This window comes from Staurois parvus, unplaced genomic scaffold (genome assembly GCF_062004578.1).
Source record: "Staurois parvus isolate SC_StPar_1 unplaced genomic scaffold, SC_StPar_1.0 ptg000454l, whole genome shotgun sequence".
In the NCBI taxonomy this organism is placed as follows: Eukaryota; Metazoa; Chordata; class Amphibia; order Anura; family Ranidae; genus Staurois; species Staurois parvus.
This window is the reverse complement of record NW_028318250.1, coordinates 10024421-10045071: the sequence shown is the minus strand read 5'-3', so window position 1 is coordinate 10045071 and position 20651 is coordinate 10024421.

Sequence of the window (20651 nt, the reverse complement as noted above, 5' to 3'; positions counted from 1 at the left end):
CATAAGCGTGGAACCAGATGTGTTTAGTTATTTTTGACATGCCAGAAAACCTGCATCCCATGAAGCAGGCTGTGTTTCATCAAATTCTGTATAATGCAAGAGTTTACATATTTGATGGGGTTACATATAAAAGGAGGAGGACTTACACAAAAAGCTAATGGAAGGATCACTGTTATCTAACCATATAACAAATTCATGATATTAATATAAAATATTATCAATAATTTTTAATTAGTTGAATGTAGATCTAAATACATGATTTTATACAAGTTCCCTCTCATTTGTCATCCTGAAACATAATGCTACTTCAGGGATATCTTAAAAGGAATGTATAGTGTTTTTGTATATGCTTATAATTATGTTTAGGACCAAAAAAGATCATATTAAAGTGATATTTTTTTAGGAATATGTCATACTTTCATACTTATTTATATAGCCAGCAAATGGATCTGCAAGCTCCTTTTCAAGTAATTATCTGTTAATTCTTGCTTAAGGTGATTGTAGCCGTATTAGTGCACTTGCGACAGAAACAATTGAATACTGACGTGATACTTTTTTTATTTGCACTAACAAATAATTTTGAGGACAAGCTTTTGGGGTATGTCCCCTTCTTCAAGGTCCAGGCAGTACTACTCTGTTAATTCTTAGAAGACTGATTGACAGACTAATGGAATGCCTAAATTGTCCCCTTTTCACAAAGCCATGGGAAGTTTCAATCAAATGCAAAGAGTATGAAAGCAAACAGCTTCTGCTCCATATTTAGAAACTCCAAAACATCAGAATCCAGTGTTATGGATGCATCATATTTATTTGTAGCATAAAGATTTTTCTCTTCAGTGCAAGGCTGAGGCAAAAGCGAAAGAGGCATCTTCTTTTCATCTTCTCTTTTCAGTTAACCTTAAAATTAAATACATGTTTAGTTACATCTTAGTTAACTCTATTTTATGGGGGAACATGTGGGCATGCTCCAAGGCTGGGCTGTGTGCTTCTATAGACACACACAGTGTGCTTCAGCCCTCCCCCTTGCTCTCTCTTCACAGTGGACACAGTGGGTTGAATTTTTACAATGTGGGTGGGTACCAAATACCAGTGCAGTAGAGTTTTATATCTGATTCTATCAATGTGGTTGTGATGTATATTTTGGACAAGGCATAAGCTACATCCTGCCAATCAGGCAATTCCCAAGTAAAATTCAGGTCCCGCTCCCATTGGAACATATATGAAAGTTTGGTAGTCAGGTCAGTGAGGGAAGCATACATCACAGAAATCCATTCCCGTAAGAGGCCTCTTGCTTGAGAGGACAGTTCAAACATGGTGAGAGTGAGGGGTCCATCTAATAGGGCAAGCTTGGAATGTAGGAAGGATCTAAGCTGATAATATCGGAATGTTTCACTAGAGGACAGCTGAAGCTTATCTACAAAATATTGTAAGGAGCGTGGTTGATCCCCATTAAGGTACTCCCTGGGACTATTTGCCCTCAGGTTTCCAAGTGCATATAAAACTGATAGCAAAAAAGGGTAAGGATCCCTCTGACCTGGGCTCTTATCAACCAATTTCTCTATTAAATTTGGACTGCAAAATATGATCCAAAATAATTGTGAATAGGCTGGCCTCTCTCATGCACTCTCTTATACATCTTGGACCATGCCAAACACAACCCGATCAAAGATTTAGCAATAATATCCTTAGACGCCGAGAAGGCATTTTACAATGTTAATTTTACCTGGTTCCAGATGGCCCTCAAAAAGTTTGGCTTCTCTGGCCCCTTTTCTCAACTGTGACCATGTACTCTGCGCCCTCGGCTAATGTTATATCAGAGGGGCGTATCTCTAATTCTATCCATCTCTATAAGGGGATCAGACAAGGTTGTCATCTCTCTCCTCTTCTTTTTAACCTAGCTCTAGAACCTCTTGCACATTTCCTACTATTAAAATCATATCTACACGGAGTTGATATCGGCCAACAGGATCTCCGTATAGCACTATTCACAGACGATATATTAGTCTTTACGTCAAATCCAATCCTAGATATGCCACACATTTATGACATTTTCACAAACTTCGAACACTGCTCGGGCCTACCTATACATTTTTCAAAGAGTGAAATCCTTCCCCTCTATCACACAAGGCCCCTTCCCTGGATGACAAACACGACCTTCACTCTAGCCAAGAATCATATTACATATTTGGTAATTAAAATAGGAAAGCTTCCCTCCTCTCTTTATCATCTTAACTTCAAAATCATAGGGGAATTGGATATGTGGAGGGATATGCCACTTCCGTTCCTTGGGAGATCTCATTTGTTTAAAATGGTTAGTTTTTCCAAACTTCTTTACCCTCTCTAATCTATTGCCCTCTTGCTACATCATGGAGACAGACATGGTGCACCCATATAGCCTACCAGCTTTGCTTCATTTTAATATTAATTCTCTCCCATCTCAGCTAAAGCAAAATCTGCTTTATACGTGATACGATTATAGCCTGGAGAGAAATCAGGTGAAAACTGGGCCTATCCACTTGGATATCCCATTACCTCCCGATTCACAAAAATCCCTCTTTCCCTCAATCGTAACAATATACTGTGTATGCTGTATGGGCTACCCGTGTCTTAGTAGACGTTGTGCAATCATTTGATGCTTCTACGGGCTCGCTACTACTGTTCACACACATCATGATGCAAAAGGACTTGCTTTCTCATCACTTTATCTATGTGCTGCAAGTATCAAACTTTGTAAAAAACATTGCCCCAGATAAATTCAAAAGATTCTGCACGTCACTAATTCTGCTATGTTGACAGTTCAAGATCTCGGACATTTACGCTCCACTCACTTTACATTTTTGCAAGCCTCTAGAATCCTCATTGATAGCCTCCTGGGTCAAAGTTTATCAAAATACCATAACAGTGGAACAAATACTAATGGGCTTCAATACCACCTGCACCTTTATATCAAACGAGTTTGGCACGAACAACAACTTAAAATAATGCACCATGCTTAAATGCCTTGTATCTTTTCAAAGTCGGCATTGAATCTCCAGCAATGTCCACTATGCAACCTCATCAAGCTATTCCTTATGCACAGGTTCTTGTCGTATTTCTACATTCTGGGATCAAGTGGATAATTTTATAGAGTCAGTTATTGGTCTTCATCCTTCCAAGAATCCTCTTAACCTCATTTTAGGAAATCTAGAACATATTGCTACTAAGCCTTTAAGTTTTAATTAATTGCTCTCCCAACAAAATAAGCCATGGTTGATAGCCTTATGGCAGCTAGAAGAATCATTCTAAAGAAATGGATTTCAATCATTCCTCCCACTATAACTGACATTAAACAAGATCTAAACAGTCTACTTCGTAAAGAGAAACTAGACTTACATCTTTCCAGCTCTCGATCCTCGGAACCTTACTGCCGCAAATGGCACCACTCTTACTCTCTTTTCTTCTCTCCTCCCCCTCTCACTCTATTTTCTGTACTCACAGTAATTTTACCCTTTCCTTTCTCCCTACTTCCTCCTCCCTTCCCTACCCCCTACTCCCCCTTATCTTCTTACAGCGCATTATACTATATGTTAGTAGTTAACTTCCTCAGTTTATTTGCATAATACTTCTTCATTGATGTTTTATGTACAAGATATATCTCTTTGCAAGATGCCAAGGGTCATCATATGTTTAAACATACTGGTATATTATGTATCGCTTGGCTCATGCTCCTCCAAAAAAGGTTTTCTTTGTACCATTTTCACTCTTTGTGTTATATGTATTTTGTATTTGTATTTTTTATATTTGTATATTTGTATTTTTTATGCTGCTTGCATATTCTTTGCAGTTTTTGTATTGATTAAAACCCAATAAATATTTCTTTAAAAAAGGTAGTCCCCAATCCTCAGAAAGCCTTTGTTAAGCCACTACTGGAATGAGGTAGGTATTAGCCCTGGAACAAACTCTGGATTGCAAAAGACCTTTGGCTAACAGGGTATATGAGGATGCTAGTACTTTACAATGCTGTATCCGATCCCAAACCTTCAGAGAGTGAGACAGAGTAGGGCATAATACAGGAGGTCGCAAACAGCCAGGGATCAACATCAAGGACACAACTACAATAGGATGGCAAAAAAGAGCTTCAACAGAATCCCATAAAGGTGTGGGACCTTTAGCCGTAGTGTAAGAGATGAGTGATTTAAGACACCTGGTAATATGCCTGTAAGACCACCTCTAGGCTTTGGAGCAAATAATATTGATTGATTCATTCGGGGCCACCGATTCCCCCATATATATCTAAAAACTTCAGTTTGTGGTCACAGTAATTCTCCTCTTGGGACCGCTATGGGCAGCAGGGGCGGACTGACCATTTGGAAACTCGGGCACTGCCCGAGGGCCCGGGGTCAGTAGGGGGCCCCATGAGATGCCCCTGGTACCTTTTTCATAGGCTTTTTTGAGTTTGGGCAAGGACACAGGGGCCCCATGATCCCCTATTGCCCGGGGGCCTCATGAGTTGTCAGTCCACCCCTGATGGGCAGGGTTTGGAAATAGTAAAGGATCCTAGGTAGAAATGTAACTTTTATAGAATTAATTCTACCAAACCAAGACAAGGAGTAATCCGCCCAACGCTGAAGATCTTCACGGACACGCTTAAAGAGAGGGGGATAATTTGCTCTATAAAGGTCCCTATTGAGGATGTTAAATGCATCCCTAAGTAAGAAAGGGAACTCTTTTCCCATTGGAAGGCATAAGTATCTTGGAGGTCTCTCAGTGTTAAAAAGGGCAAGGAAATGTTAAGAGCCATCGTTTTTTGGGAATTCAGGGATAGAGGCAATGAAAGTATGTTTGACAGTGTAACCAGAAGATTAGAAATATACATAATCACATCATCAGCAAATAAAGCACAATTGTTGTCTTGGTGACCACTTTTAAACCATGTATACCAGAATGAGAATGAATGGCAATCGCCAAAGGTTCAATTGCCAAGGCAAACAGCAAAGGAGCAAGTGGGCAGCCCTGACTCGTACTACGGTGAATAGGAAATGCTGGCGACTTGTAACCCAGTATAGAGACCTGAGCGGATGGGGTTTTCAGTAAAGAGATAAACATGGGACCAAATTCAAAGGCCTTCAACGTGGCAAAAAATTAATCTCAATTTAGGCTATCAAAGGCCTTTTGTAGATCTAATGAAAGAAGCAGGAGTTCTCAGGGAGAGGAATTATCTTTATTAAAGCCTACTGCTGAAAGTATAGCTATAGAGTGCCAGATTTGGTCCATCGTCTGACGCCCATGAATAAAACCCGATTGATCCTTGTGAATATAATGGTCCAAGAAGGTATTAAGACACAAGGCTAAAAGTTTAGTAAAAATGTTCAAATCGCAGGTATTAATCAGGACAGAATGATAATTATGAACATCAGTAGCATCTTTATTCGGTTTAGAGATAACACTTATACACGCCCTGTTTTTGTCAGCAGAAACCATGCTGCCATCCTGCAAGTAATTAAAATATAAAGACATATGTGGAATAGGCTTTTACAAAAATGTTTCGTAATAACTATTGGGTAGACCATCAGGGCCAGGTGACTTATGTGAGCATCTGAATACCCTTCTGAATTTCCTCACAAGTGGTAGGTCAGTCAATAAAATCTTTATGGGCTTCCTTAGGGGGGGAAAGAAATAAAGACGTCAAGAAAATACAAGTAACCTCCAACATATTCCCCTGAGGTGAGCTGTATAGAGTGGTATAGAAAGTATGAAATTCATGAAGAATTTTATGGGGGTCCTGAACAAAGGAACCCCCTGTTAATTAAATTTTTGGAAGAGCCAAATGAGAGTAACGAGGTAGCAGGGAGCCAGTCCTATCATTCCACATAAAAAAACTATGGTTTATCCAATGTAGTTGTTTCTCTGCTTTTGTGGTAAGTACCGTGCAAGCCTGTTCTAATTTAGTAAGCAGGGCGGGGTGAGGGGAATGTTTGTGTTGGGCAGCCAAATCTTCTTATTCCCTAGGAATCAATTCCTCCCTGGCCTTTTTAAGTCTGGACAAATGCTGGATTAGCAAACCTCTTAATGAAACTTTATGTGCCGCCCAGTTTATGGCCGGATTGCTATCCTCAGCTTTATTGGTATCAAACTAAGTTTTCAGATGAGCGACAACATTTAAACAGTAAGATTCATTACCTAGCATAGACTCAGATTCAGTCTCCAATATGATTTAGCCCATCTAGCTGTCACATTAGAAATCGTTACTAAGATCGGATTATAATCAGATCAAGGTGTTGAAATTATTTTGTTCGAGAGCTGTTTCGTCAAGGGGAGAAAAACATGGTCAATACAAGGGTAATGATTGTAAGCCCTAGAAAAATAGGAATAGTCCCAGGAGGTAGGATTTGATTCCTGACAGGCAGCAACCAGATTATTATGATATTATACCTCTGCAAATGTACGTCTTTGTTTAGTTTTAGGTCCGCTTTAACCTTTCCTTTACCATTTGTGTATGTAAGTTTCTAATTAGTGTTAGTTTTTGTCATTAAAGCTTTGATGTGGAGGAACTTTGGCATTGTTACCTTTGATGCCAGATTACCTTGTCCTGGCACTGCCTATGAGCATGCACTATCCAGCCAGGAGTCCTCCATTAGGTGGTTGTGCATCTACTAATGGGCCACACAGTGAAAACCTACTAGAATCTAGAAGCTACTAGAATCTGGTAGAAGCAGGGAATTATTTTTAAGGATAAGTGAATTAAAAGTATTGTTCTAATATAAATGGGAAAAATAAAGCTGATTTACTAAATACATGTCATCCTAGTAGAAAAGATGAAAGTTGATGTTTATATGTGGTACTTTAGTTAATTAATTTGGTATATTTTTTCCACCCTTCTGCACATCTGAAGTAGCCTAATCTATATTAGAAACTGAGACCTTACCATTTAAATAGACTACTTTTGCAAGAAATAAACTAGGTAGCGAGTGAGGGTGAACTAGGGAAACCAAGCAAATTTTTCTGAAGTCAGACTTATTTATTAAGTGCTACAGTGGTTATAGTGCATCATCATCTCATCTAGAGTCAATTTGGTTTCAGAGACATTGGGGTTGATTTTCTAAAAAAGTTGAGCGTCTTTGTAAAGAAACTTTCACTTTGGTTAGCAACTAAGGTAAAATTAAGTGAAAATTTAATTTGCAGACAATATCCAGTCATGTACCAGGGAGAAAAAAAGATATAATGGTTGCACATGATTGGATGACTGAACTCAGTGCAGCTTCCCCTTATTTACTAAGCTAATTAAAAAAATAACATTGCAAAGTGAATAAGCTCTATTCCTTTATTAAATCAACCCAAATAGTTTGATTTATTAAAAAAAGTAAACAATGTTCATTTTGAAATGGGAATGCTCATTGAATTTGCTGAATAAATTTACACTGTGTTTTCTCTAATCGTCCAATCACATGCAAGCAAAATTCTTGTTTTTACATGATTGGGAACATAGCGTCCCCTTAAGGGACATTCAGATTTGAAAAGTAAGCCATCTCTGTACATTTTTACCAGTAATGGCGGCGATCAGCGACTTATAGCGGGACTGTTGCGGACATTCTTACACTGGCGGGAACTGACTTGGTGTCACTTATTAAAAAAAGTAAACAATGTTCATTTTGAAATGGGAATGCTCATTGAACTTGCTGAATAAGTTTACACAGTGTTTTCTTTAATCATCCAATCATGTGCAAGCAAAATTCTTGTTTGTACATGATTGGGAACATAGCGTCCCCTTGAGGGACATTCAGATTTGAAAAGTAAGCCATCTCTGTACATTTAGTAATTAAACCCCATTGGTTTTACATGGATCATCTTCTACGTGGCTATCAATACTATTAGTAGAGATTTTCACTCCACTTGTGTTCTCTACATCTCATGTTCTTTACTCTACTCTGTGGAGTTTGCTCTTTGGGTGTGCATCAGGACTGAAGTGCATAGTTTGAACAGTGGTAGGTGGATACGGTACGTTTATAGTATTTCTAATTGTTTACTTTTCTTAAGTGCAGGTAAAAAATGTTTAGGTAGTAATATCGCCCCCCCATTTCCCTTCTACTTACGTGAGTCCTCACTTGATCCAGTTCTGTGTCTGACTGTAGTAGCTCTATCCTCTCATTTCCTGGTCTCACTGGCTTTGCTGAGTCAGCAGGAGTCAATGGCAGTCACTCAGATCCTGTGATGAGGGAGCAGGTGGCAGGGCCAGGCCACACTGTCTGTGTATATGCACAGCAAGCAAGAGGCTTGATATGGGGTCACACTCAGAAGTGGAAGAGTTAGGAACACCGGCAGGGGACCTGAGAAGAGAAGTTTCAGGACCACTCTGTGCAATTTCAATTGCACAGAGCAGGTATGTATGTCATGTTTCTTATTAAAAAAAATAGAATTTAAAACTACTTTGTCTTCAGAATTGTGGCTGTTGCTTTTGGTGATTGCTTACTAGGTACTGGATTAATTTGTGTATTGTGCATTACTGTCTAAGTGTTGGGAGTACTGGCTGTTATCAATTAGGATATGTAATTGAGGAGAGCTATTATCCTAATTGGTGCTTAATTTGTGTGGTATTTAAGAGTGGTAGAGTTTACTCTGTGGAGTTTCGCTCCTCAGGGGTGCATCAGGACAGAATTGCAGTGGACAAAAGTGCCTAGTTTGAAAACAGCAGAAATTGGGAGACAGACAACTACATTTGGCTAGTACCTGTGTTTTAAATTTTCAGTAAATATTTTTTAAATGTCAGGTTTAGTTTAGTGCAGTACTTGCTTGGCAGTTGTTTTTAGTGGTACATTTTGGAAGCTGTGTTGTTGTTCGGTCTGTATACAGATTTCTACTCTATGTGGTGACACTGCTTGCTAAATTCCTTGGTGTGTGCCCTTCAGTCTTAGGTCAGGAAGCTGTCCAAGCCAATTTGTTCTGTTGAGCTGCCTTGCTAAAAGCCACCTCTTTTTCAAAGACTGAGCAGGAGAAGGGCAGTGTGGGCAACTGTTGGGTCTGGAAGAGAGAGGATTGTGAACCATTAACATGTAGCTTTTGGTGTGATTCTGCATAATCCTAATAGTGTTCTTTCTGAGCTAGAAGATGATACAAAGATTGCAAGCATAGCTGTTTGAGAGAATAGCAGCCCTTCTGTGCATAGGAAGGAGGTCCCTGAGGAAGAAATTGCATTAACAAAAAGTAACTTTTGTATCTGAATTTGCAAACCAGGCAAGTGTTGTAGATAAGGCTCCTAAAAGGAGATTTCATCTTCTTGTTGGTGATTCAATTGTAAGAGGCATTTCTTTAGGAAATCATGTGAAAGTGTCAAAGAAAGTTAGGTGTTTACCTGGTGGTACTGTCAGGAGGGATAAAAGGCACATTTTAAATAATAACAAGAAAGCTAGTGAACAGTGCAATGTTGATGTTGTTGTGCACCTTGGCACCAATGATTTGTCTCAGAATGATATGCGCGCAGTACAGCAGAATTCTCAGAATTTGGGCCAGGATCTTCACCAATTGTGGTGTAATCTTACATTTTCAGAGGTGTCACCTGTCCATAATGCACAACTCCGGAAAATTCTTTGTATAGCAGAGTTCAACATTTGGTTAAACGGTTGGTGCAAAGATGAAGGTTTTGGATATCTTGGTCATGATGCTAGCAGGTGGTCTGATATTAAGCTGTACAGAATATATGGTCTTCATCACTCACACAAGGACACTGAACTTCTTCGTATGGAATTCATAAGTTTTGGGACTTGTATTTAAACTGAGAAATGGGGCAGAGATTTAATTGATGAGGACCATTTCTGACCCTAGCAGGTTAAATAGAATGTAGGGGCTTGTGTTGCTAAGGACTTAGCTGATAGGGTAGTTAACTACTTGCCCTTTTGAGGATTTACCCCCCTTCCTGGCCAGGCCATGTTTTGCAATATGGCACCGCGTTACTTTAACTGACAATTGCGCGGTCATACAATGCTGCACCCAAATTAAATTTACATCTTTTTTTCCCTAAAAATTGAGCTTGGTATTTGATCGCCTGTACATTTTATTTTTTGTGCTAAAAAAAAAGACCGACAATTTTGAGAAAAAAACAATGTTTTTGACTTTTTGTATTAAACATGTCCAGTTAACAAAATGTAAAAAATGAAATTTCATCATACATTTAGGCCAAAATGTATTCTGCTACATTTCTTTGCTAAAAAAATCCCAATACATGTAAATGAATTGGTTTACGTGAAAGTTATAGCGTTTACAAGTGGCGGTACATATACCGTATTTTTCGCACCATAAGACGCACTTTTTTCCCCCCCAAAAAGGGGGGAAAATGTCAGTGCGTCTTATGGAGCGAATGTAAAGCGGCCGGTCCGGTATTTCTGCCGCCACCATGTCAGAATACCGGGCCGGCCGCTCAGCTGTTCTCTCCTGCAGGGCCTTACCTGTTCCTCGCTCCAGCGCTGCACAGTCTTCCCGCGCTGGCTTCTGTGACAGCCGGGTGCCCACTGCGCATGTGCTGCGCTTTGTGAATGATCCGGTGTCTTCTGGGACACATGAAAGGTCACAGAAGGCGCCGGGCCATTCACAAAGCGAAGCGCTTCTTGCACCTGCGCAGTGGTCACCCGGCTGTCACAGAAGCCGGCCCGGGAAGAAGAGGGAAGGCAGCTCCGCGGAAGTGGGAGCGGGTACCTGTCAAATTCAGGTACCCGCTCCCCCTCCCTCCCCAAAGGTCAGCAGTCTCTGGTCATTCCCTGCACTGTCCGCAGTCTCTGGTCATTCCCTGCACTGTCTGCAGTCTCTGGTCATTCCCTGCACTGTCCGCAGTCTCTGGTCAGCCCCTGTACTGTCTGCAGTCTCTGGTCATTCCCTGCACTGTGTCCGCAGTCTCTGGTCATCTCCTGCACTGTGTCCGCAGTCTCTGGTCATCTCCTGTACTGTGTCCGCAGTCCCTGGTCATCTCCTGTACTGTGTCCGCAGTCTCTGGTCATCTCCTGTACTGTGTCCGCAGTCTCTGGTCATCTCCTGTACTGTGTCCGCAGTCTCTGGTCATCTCCTGTACTGTTTCTGCAGTCTCTGGTCATTCCCTGTACTGTGTCCGCAGTCTCTGGTCATCCCCTGTACTGTCTGCAGTCTCTGGTCATTCCCTGTACTGTCTGCAGTCTCTGGTCATTCCCTGTACTGTCCGCAGTCTCTGGTCATTCCATGCACTGTCCGCAGTCTCTGGTCATTCCCTGCACTGTCCGCAGTCTCTGGTCATCCCCTGCACTGTCCGCAGTCTCTGGTCATTCCCTGCACTGTCCGCAGTCTCTGGTCATCCCCTGCACTGTGTCCGCAGTCTCTGGTCATCTCCTGCACTGTGTCCGCAGTCTCTGGTCATCTCCTGCACTGTGTCCGCAGTCTCTGGTCATCTCCTGCACTGTGTCCGCAGTCCCTGGTCATCTCCTGTACTGTGTCCGCAGTCTCTGGTCATCTCCTGTACTGTGTCCGCAGTCTCTGGTCATCTCCTGTACTGTTTCTGCAGTCTCTGGTCATCTCCTGTACTATGTCCGCAGTCTCTTGGTCATCCCCTGTACTTTGTCCGCAGTCTCTGGTCATCTCCTGTACTATGTCTGCAGTCTCTGGTCATCTCCTGTACTGTGTCCGCAGTCTCTGGTCATCCCCTGTACTATGTCTGCAGTCCATTGGTTCAGAATATTTTTTTTTCTTGTTTTTCACCTCTAAAACCTAGGTGCGTCTTATGGTCAGGTGCGTCTTATGGAGCGAAAAATACGGTACTTGGGTTTTTTTTCCACATTTGTACCAGTAATGGCGGCGATCAGCGACTTATAGCGGGACTGTGGCGGACATTCTTACACTGGGGGGGAATTGACTTGGTGTCACTGACATCCCCAGTGACACCATTACAGTGATCAGTGCAAACACATAAAAAGCACTGACACTGATGGCAGTGGGCAGGAAGGGGTTAACATGAGGTGCTATCAAAGGGTTAACCGTGTGCTGGATGTGTTTCACGATGGGGTGGTGTCTGTGTGCTTCACTGTAAGCACACTGATTTGGATGCACAGCACAGCCATCTGAAGCATTGTGCCCAAGCTGACAGGGAGGAGAACTGTTAGTAAACAATACAGTTCTGCTCCACATTGGAAATGCTCGGTAATCACTGGGCGCCAGCGAGTAATCACCGGCTGAGACCCGGTGATTGACAGCCCTGGCCGCGAATGGCCCTACACAGAATAGCAAAGTCACATATTTCTGCTATAGGGCAGGTGGTTAATTCACTGTGACCCTAAACTATGTTTGGAATTCTGCTCAAAGCCAGGTGAAGGGGTGCAGGCTATATATGCCCATCCAAAACAATACGTGCAGTAAACAGGAAAAGTGCCATTCTCCCACCCAGCCACCATGACGTGTAAATAAGGATTGGCTTCAACCTACATGTCTCCGCCAAGAAACCATACCCTCTGACATGTTTTGCCCTACTCCCGAGGGCTTAGTAGGTGGTTAGGCCTCATGGGTAGGGCAAAACGCATCAAAGGAAGAGGTCTCTTGGTGGAGGAGTAATTAATTCACTTAAAGTTTCTGGTGTTAAAAATGTAGCGGTAGATAGCATTGGCATGTCATGTGCACTAATGCTCGCAGTTTAGGCAAAGAGCTTTGTGAGCTGACAGCTCTTGTTTCTAAAGACAATTTGGACTTTGTTGTGATCACAAAGACATGGTTCAAGGATTTTGTTATTTGAGTAAAATCTCTCTTACCAAAAGGCATATAATATGTAACCCCAAAATAATGAACAGGGATATGATTGTTTTTTATGTGATTATCATGTTTTATAATACGTTTTTTTTTATAACTTTGTTTTTATTGAGATTTTTGCATGAGGAACAGACAACATTACATCAAACAGTGTAATACTGATTTTTATCATGAGCATAAACAATAGAAAATTGGAGGGCATGACCTCCGTTACCTTCAGAGGGTCAGACAAAGGTAGAAATCACAGATTGATTACAAATCATTGCTACTGCAACAAGTGTACATTGATCAGTAGAATACTTGTCAGTTACAGGAAAACATTGGTTTCCCATAGCAGTGCCTGCAGATAGGGAGAAACCAACCATAGTATCCTACTAGAGGCAAAAAGATAAAGAGGAAAAAAGGAAGTTAGGTAAGTAAGTGTAGCGTAAAAAGAAAAGAATGAGAGGAAAGGCATATGGACTAAGGTAAATTAATCACCTGAGTATACAAAATGTTGTTCCTAGTGGCAGTACCATGGCGATACTAGCAGTAACAGCTGACTCTCTAATGAACTCTGGCCAAAAGTAGGTCACAGTGAGAAAAAAGAGGTTTACTGTAGTTGAGGAGATCTAGTGTCATTTAGCCAGATTTGCCAATGTCGGAAGAATTTAGGAAGGGTCTGCTGTGCTTTAGCAAAAATAAATTCCATCAAACAGTGGTCATTCAGAATAGCTATAACTGAGTGCAATGGGGAACAAGTGGAGCTTTTCCATGCTTTGGCTATAGATAGGCGTGCTGCAATGAGAATGTGTGTTAAATTAGTGTGAAATGAAATTGGCCATGACTGTAGGTCAAGTCCAAAGAGAGCTACCTCTGGTGTAAGGTCAATGGTAGACTTAGTTAAATCCTGAACTAAGGTTCAAATATCCTTCCAGATAACACATACATGTGGGCTGGACCACCATATGTGAAGGAGAGATCCCTCAAGTCCACAGTTCCTCCAGCATTCTGGCTTCGAGGTGGGGTAAAAAGTAGTCAGCCTTCTTGGGGTAAAGTGCCATCTGTGATATATTTTCATAGCGGATATTCTGGAAACCCGCATTAACCCAGTGGTGAAGCACTAGGTTTTGTGATAGTAGTTGTAGCAACAATAATGGTATACTATATAAACCTTGTACATGTAAGCCAGTTGAGGATTGCAAAAAGGAGTTCCAGGAGGAGGTGGTGGCTTGGATGGTGAGTAAGAAGGAGCAAGTTGGGTGATATCCCAGCTAGAGAGCACCTAGCAGAAGTTTGGGTTGCAAGTTCAGTACAGTAGTTTCTATTTGAAACCAAGGGACCTGGGGGTTCAATGTCCACCAATTTTTTGCTTTGTCTAGAATGGTTGCCTTGTAATATTTCCTAACATCCGGTGCTCCCAGTCCATTGTAACATTTAGGGAGACATAGCGTGGAGGCTTTTAGACGTGGTTTTTTTACCAGCCCATATGAAGTGATTGATGATAGACTGCAATTTCTACAGATCAGAAGCCAGAATAGGAATGGGTAAAGTCCTAAAATAGTAGAGGAGGTGAGGGAAAAGAAATATCTTGGCTAATGCTATGCATCCTGCCCAGGAAGCTTTAATGGTATTGAGATCCTTGCTGAGATTTTGAAGTTTAATAACCAGGGGGATTATGTTAGTCCGTAAAAGGTTAGAGAATGGCATGATGAGTTGTATTCCTAAGTATGTCATTGAGGAGTTTGGCACCCAGGAGAAGGGAGAAATCTTAGTTATAAATTCTTTAGTGTCAAGGAGACTCCCAACATAGCAGATTCGGTATGGTTAAGTTTATAAAGTGAGATGTTAGAAAATGGGTCAAAAAGTGAGCATAGAGGAGGTAATGAATGTTCCAGATCTGTCAATGAGATAATAATATCATCAGTGTATAGGCTTATTTTATGTGAGGTATGTCCTACCTGTATACCTTTAATCTGTGGGTTCGATCACCATAGAAAAAATCAAGGGGGAGAAAGGGCACCCCTGGCGCGTGCCATTTGTTATTGGAAAAGGGTCTGACAATAGACCCGAGGTCCATACCTTAGCGCTGGGGGTCGAGTACAACCCCATGATGGCTCAGAGAAGAGGAGCAGAAATGCCAAACTTTAATAGTACTGCTTCTAGATAATGCCAATGAACGCGATCAAATGCCTTCTCTGTGCCTAAGGAGAAAAACAGAGAAGGCAGTTGGTGACTCTTGGCCAATTGAAAGAGGTTAAGATATCATCTGGTACCACCTGAAGATTGTCTATTGGGGATAAAACCTACTTGGTCTGGGTGGATGAGGTGTGACATATGAGAAGCTAAACAGGAAGCAAGTAAATTGGCATATATTTTTAGGTCTTTATTGAGAAGCGAAATAGGGCGATAGTGCGCAGGATCGTGGGGGGACTTTCCTGGTTTAGGGATGGTGACTATGATGGCTTCTAGAGATTCAGATGGGATGTCTCGTGTAACCAGAAATCTATTAAGAGAGTTTTTTAGGTGAGGCAATAGTTGGTTAGGTTCTGAAAAAATATTATGGTGAGGCGCTAAACAGTTAACACATAATAATAAAGTGAATATAAACAACTTACACATAAATAATAGATGACAAAACTGAAGCGATCTGATCCAATCAGGGTTCAATGGTGAAATAATTAAGTGAAACGTGAAAACAACAGGAAAACTCCTGTATAAATCCTAAATCAGTGACAACACAAATACACAATACTTCAAACCCCCATATCCCCAAATGAGGGACTTTCTCCAAACAATACAAAAAATGGAGCTTTAAGTGAACCCCCAACCTGGGGGAAAATCAACCTAATAAAGTGATATGTGCACAAAACAGATAAATACACATACCCACCCTATAGACCACAAATATGAAAGTGACAAAATATCACAAATACAACTCAATAAGTCCACATTGAATGTCCAATATGAAAATAAACATATAGCCGTGATCTTCAAACAAATATCATGCAGGTGATGAAGTGAATAGGTGATCACAGCAATGGTGAACAAAATCCTCAAATGGCTAAAATGCCCCCTCACCTCCTCAATGTGACCACAAAGGCCACCTCACTTTTAGAATCACACCATGATCCTTACAGGTAACAACTCGTCACAGGAAAAAGTACCGCAAGAAATCCCATCAATGGGGGCACTTACTCCTCTCAGGTCCCCTCCAGGCACAGGTATCGCAATACAGCTCACTCTCCATAAAGGATCATATTAATAAAACAGAAAGATCCTCCATAGTGTAGTAAGGTTTATTAATGAACAAATAGAAAATGCCAATTGCCAACTCACACATACTCCACAGGACATCAGCTTCTAAACCTGTAAAATGCTCCAAGCTGTGCCTCAAATATCCCACCAGATTGGAAACACATATTTTTAGTTTTCATTGGGATGAGGATTTTGCACCTATATGCCAAATTTCATAAAACATTGTATGGTTCAAGGATTCAAATGACTGAGAAATAATTTTACCAGGGTTCACTTTATACAGGAAAAATAGGAGTAGGAAAGATTGGAAGTGGCGTTGCCATAAATGAAAAAATAGCATAAGGTCAATGTTAATTCAAAATAGCAAATTAAATACTTAAAACCCCCTGGGGTTGCCTTCCAACCAGAGAGGGATCTGCCATAGAATCGGTGTAGTATACAGACCCTCAGGACATCTTGGTTCTAATAATGGCAATTCATTTTCAGGATTCTAGAGACAGAAGTCGCAGATGAACTGGCTTGGTTAAAGGATAAGTTGGACAAAAATAATAAATGCACATTTTCTTGCAGATAAAATAAATGATTGGAATATGTAATATGTTCCAAAGGTGAACTTATTTTAAAGCTTAATAAATCAATAGGCTCTGAAAGTACTCATTCCAAGTTCTTAGAGAACTTTGAGGTATAGTTGTTGGACCATCAACAGATCTCTTTAATCAATATTTTCCAACAGAAGTCCCAATGGCTGGAAGACAGCTAATATTGTACCTATGCACAAGAAGGGTAGCAAGGAAGAAGCTTGCAATTACATGCCAGTGAGTTTAACTTCAAGTCAAGTTAAAGGAATCACTCCTAAAAAGAAGGATAATTGATCACTTAAAAAAAGACAATTTCCTGGACCCAAAGCAGCATGGCTTTACTGAGGGTAGATCATGTTAGACTAATCTGATTGATTTTTTTTACTACTCATATATCACTAATGTTTTGTACCAGGGTAGTGTTGTGGACCTACCCTATCTTGATTCAGCAAACATTTGATACAGTTCCACATAATGATCTAATAAAAAATGTTGTACAAGCTAAGCCTTAACCCTTGGGAGGTTCAATGGATATGCAGTTGGCTAAAGGATAGATACCAGAGTGTGGTTGCAAATGGGGTTTATTTGCTACGCAGACCTGTTGCTAGTGGTGTACTATGGGACTCTGTACTAGGCTATGTTCTATTTGTAAGTGATATAGGGTTGATGGGTAAGGTATGTCCTTTTGCTCATTACACAAAGGTGTGTAGTAGGGTTGAAATCCCTGTCTGTAACATGCAACATGGGTTGGCATTGCTGGAAAATTGTTCAAAGCAGTTGAAACTTCAGTTCAATGTTTTTAAATGCAAAACGCACCTAGGAAAAAAGAATCCCCTGATAGACTAAACTATTGGGGGTACAATTTTGTCCAGCACATAGAGGAAAAAGATTTGGGCGTACTTATTTCAGATGGCTGCAAAATGAGCAAACAGTGTGGCTGGGGGCGGTCACCAGAAGGAGGAAGGTGGTCCTGATTCCCCTATATACTGTAGATCTTTAGTTAGACCTCATTTAGAATACTGTCCAATTCTACCGACCGCCTTTACAAAAAGATATTGATAAGATTAAATAGGCCCAGAGAGAGGCAACAAAAATGGTGACAGGTCTGAGGGATAAAACACATCAAGAGAGACTTTAGGAACGTAATATGTACAGTCTGGAGGAAAGAAGGGAAAGGGGGGACATGACTGAAACCTTTAAATACTGTACATCAAGGGGGTGAATAAGGTTCAGGAGGGCAGTATTTTTAATTTGAAGCCAAGATTAAGAACACAGGGACATAACCTCAAACTAATAGGAGAAAAGTTCAAAACTAATCTTAGAAAGTATTATTCTACCAAAAGAGTAGTTGATGCTTGCAATAGACTTCCAGCAAATGTCGAGTCAGTCAACAGTAAGTGGATTCAAGCATAACTGGGACAAACATAGATTGATATTTTTCTATGTTGGGAATTGTATGCTATTCTGTTAGATAGCTGATATTTTTTATCAATTAAGACATTCATGCCTAGTCACCCTTGTATATTCTGTATCATTATAGTTACTGCAATGGATGAGGTTCGGTTTGTACAGCAACCTTTATAAATGAACTACGTGACCCAGCTGAATGTAGTTGTATGAGCGGCCTCAAGTATAAACAGGAATACACATACAGATACATGCCCCTGGACGTAGACATTCTGCCTCCAGGGCATACATCTATGCATATACAATATTTAGAACTGCATACTGTATACCCTAGTACAGCATCTTGTAATTCATTTGTATAGGCAGCTGTAAGAGAGTACCCAACAACAACAAGAAAAGTAAGTCCCCGATAAAATCCATACTAGACCCTTATTCAAACAAGGTAGCCTGACTGGCCAGGAAAGGAGGGGGATGCCACCCCCCCCAAACCATACCAGGGTAGAGGCTTCCAATTTGAGATAGTCCACCTCCCCAAAGACCCCCACATCTGAAGAGCCAGGGATGTGGGGAAGAGGACTTTTCCTGATCAACGTAGTGTTTGCAGGTGCTTTGTTGGATTTGTTGGAGAAGGCCCCCTGGCAAGGTACTCTCCCCATGTCGAGGGCATATGGCCTGGTAGGGGTCAGCAAGAGGGGTGCATGCTTGCTACCCAGCCCTCTCCTGATCAGCAAAGCTGCATGCTTGAATTAGTGTCTGGCATGCATTTTGGGGGGACCCCATGCTTTTTTCTTTTTTTTTTTTGCATTGGATGCCCTTCAGTGGGTGCATGCTCTGGTATGGATTTTGGAGGGAACCACCTTTTTATTTTATTTTTTTTGTGTGGGGTGTCCTCTTAACAATTCCTGCCCCAACCTTTAGGTAGCCAACAAAACCTTTTGTACATGTCCACCTTGTCCGCGACAAGCTACACATGCTCTTTGTTTGACAATCCTTTGTGTTTTACACTTGAAAATGGAGTGAAATGATTTTAAAGGCTCTCCTCCTAGTTACTTCAATAGGGTTTGCATTAAAGTTTGCAATTTGCAGATTTTTGGACGTTTTGGTTCAATGTGCCCACAAATTGAACCCAGTCGTATTCAACCATCACTAGTGACTGCATAGTCAATGAGGAGCATTTGCATTAGTCTGAATCTCCATGTTTATATTATTTTGAAAGCACAAAAGCATTTAAAAATCCTTGAATAAATCATGAAGACATCAGGTCACTTCTTCAAAGCTGGGGAATAGGGAGGAGCTCAAGGTTTGATCTAAACTTACCACCTTTATTATACATGACAGCTTCCTGATGTGAATGGTTGGTAAGGATGCCAGTGATTGAAGAAAGGCACCACTGAGTTCCTAACAACCACTGACATCATCGACTCCATTCACTTGCACTTACTATGTAGCCCTTACTCATTCACATGGGGGGTGGTATCTGGGTGTCCCCTTATTGTTAAAGGTGGCTTCCAGGTTACGATAAGCACCCCCAGACTACAGACTCCCACAACCACTGGGCAAAACATGTGGACAAAGTGCTTTGCTAGCAATTCACACACCCATGTTGAGGGCACATGGCTTGGTATGGTTCAGGAGAAGGGTGCGCATGCTTATCCATCATTCCCTGGCTAGCCAGACTGCATTTTTAAATTACAGGTCTAGTATGGATTTTTAGGAGGACCTCATGTATCTTTTTTGTTTTTCTTTCTGTGAGGTACCCCCTTAACTCAAAATCAAATGGTTTGGTATGCATTTGGGGGGGGGGGACTCTGCAGTTTTTTTCCTACTTGTTGCAGGATGTGCTACAGCAAAAGTTGCATTTACAAAGAAGCAGTCAACGATGGCTGTCAAAGTTGTTTGCCAGCAATTTTAAAACTTTTTTGTTTTGTAATGTAAATAGTAAAAAAAAATCACTACACTGGGCTTCATGGGATTTTTTATCTATTTATTTATTTGCATTGATACATGTTCCCCAGAGCAGTGCCAGTCCAATGCTATTTTTGACTACCTTACCTATTTGTCCTGAAAATGGGTACTATTTAATTTGATAGATTCAGCTTCCATTGACTTCAATAGGGTTCGGGTTCTGCATCTGAATTTTTTTGTAGTTTGTGAACCCCATAAATTTGCATTAAGCCAGCACACATACAATATGCAAAGCAATTTCCTCTATGCTGAACAAGGCAAAGTATTCTGAAGTTGCCAGTGAATGAATGATGGCTGCGTTGGTCATCTAAGACAGCAGGCACCTTAACTGATTACTTAGGTTGTCCTTGGGGACAAGACATATTTTCACACAGAGCTTGTGGCTCTCCCTGCATATTTGTCTTTGGGAATAGTTGGACCCTGGGTGCCAGGCCCACTGCATAAGATACTTGAACAATTTTTACTTTCTGCAATATTCCCGAATAAATCACAGTAATAGAAGAATGAAAGAAAGGAAACATGATTCTCTTTCTTGAAACTTGCTTCAGAAAAAGGATTATTTAAATGCAGATTTCAGAGAGCAGATATGCTATGTGCTTTGTGAGGCAAAGGAAAAAAATTACAGCATAACAGTGTGTTTTCAGGGCTTTATAAATGTTTCTTGTTAATGTTTTGTTTGAAATGCTGCTTTATGGCATACCTCCCTAGATCCCAGTCTGTTCAAACAGTATGGCCACT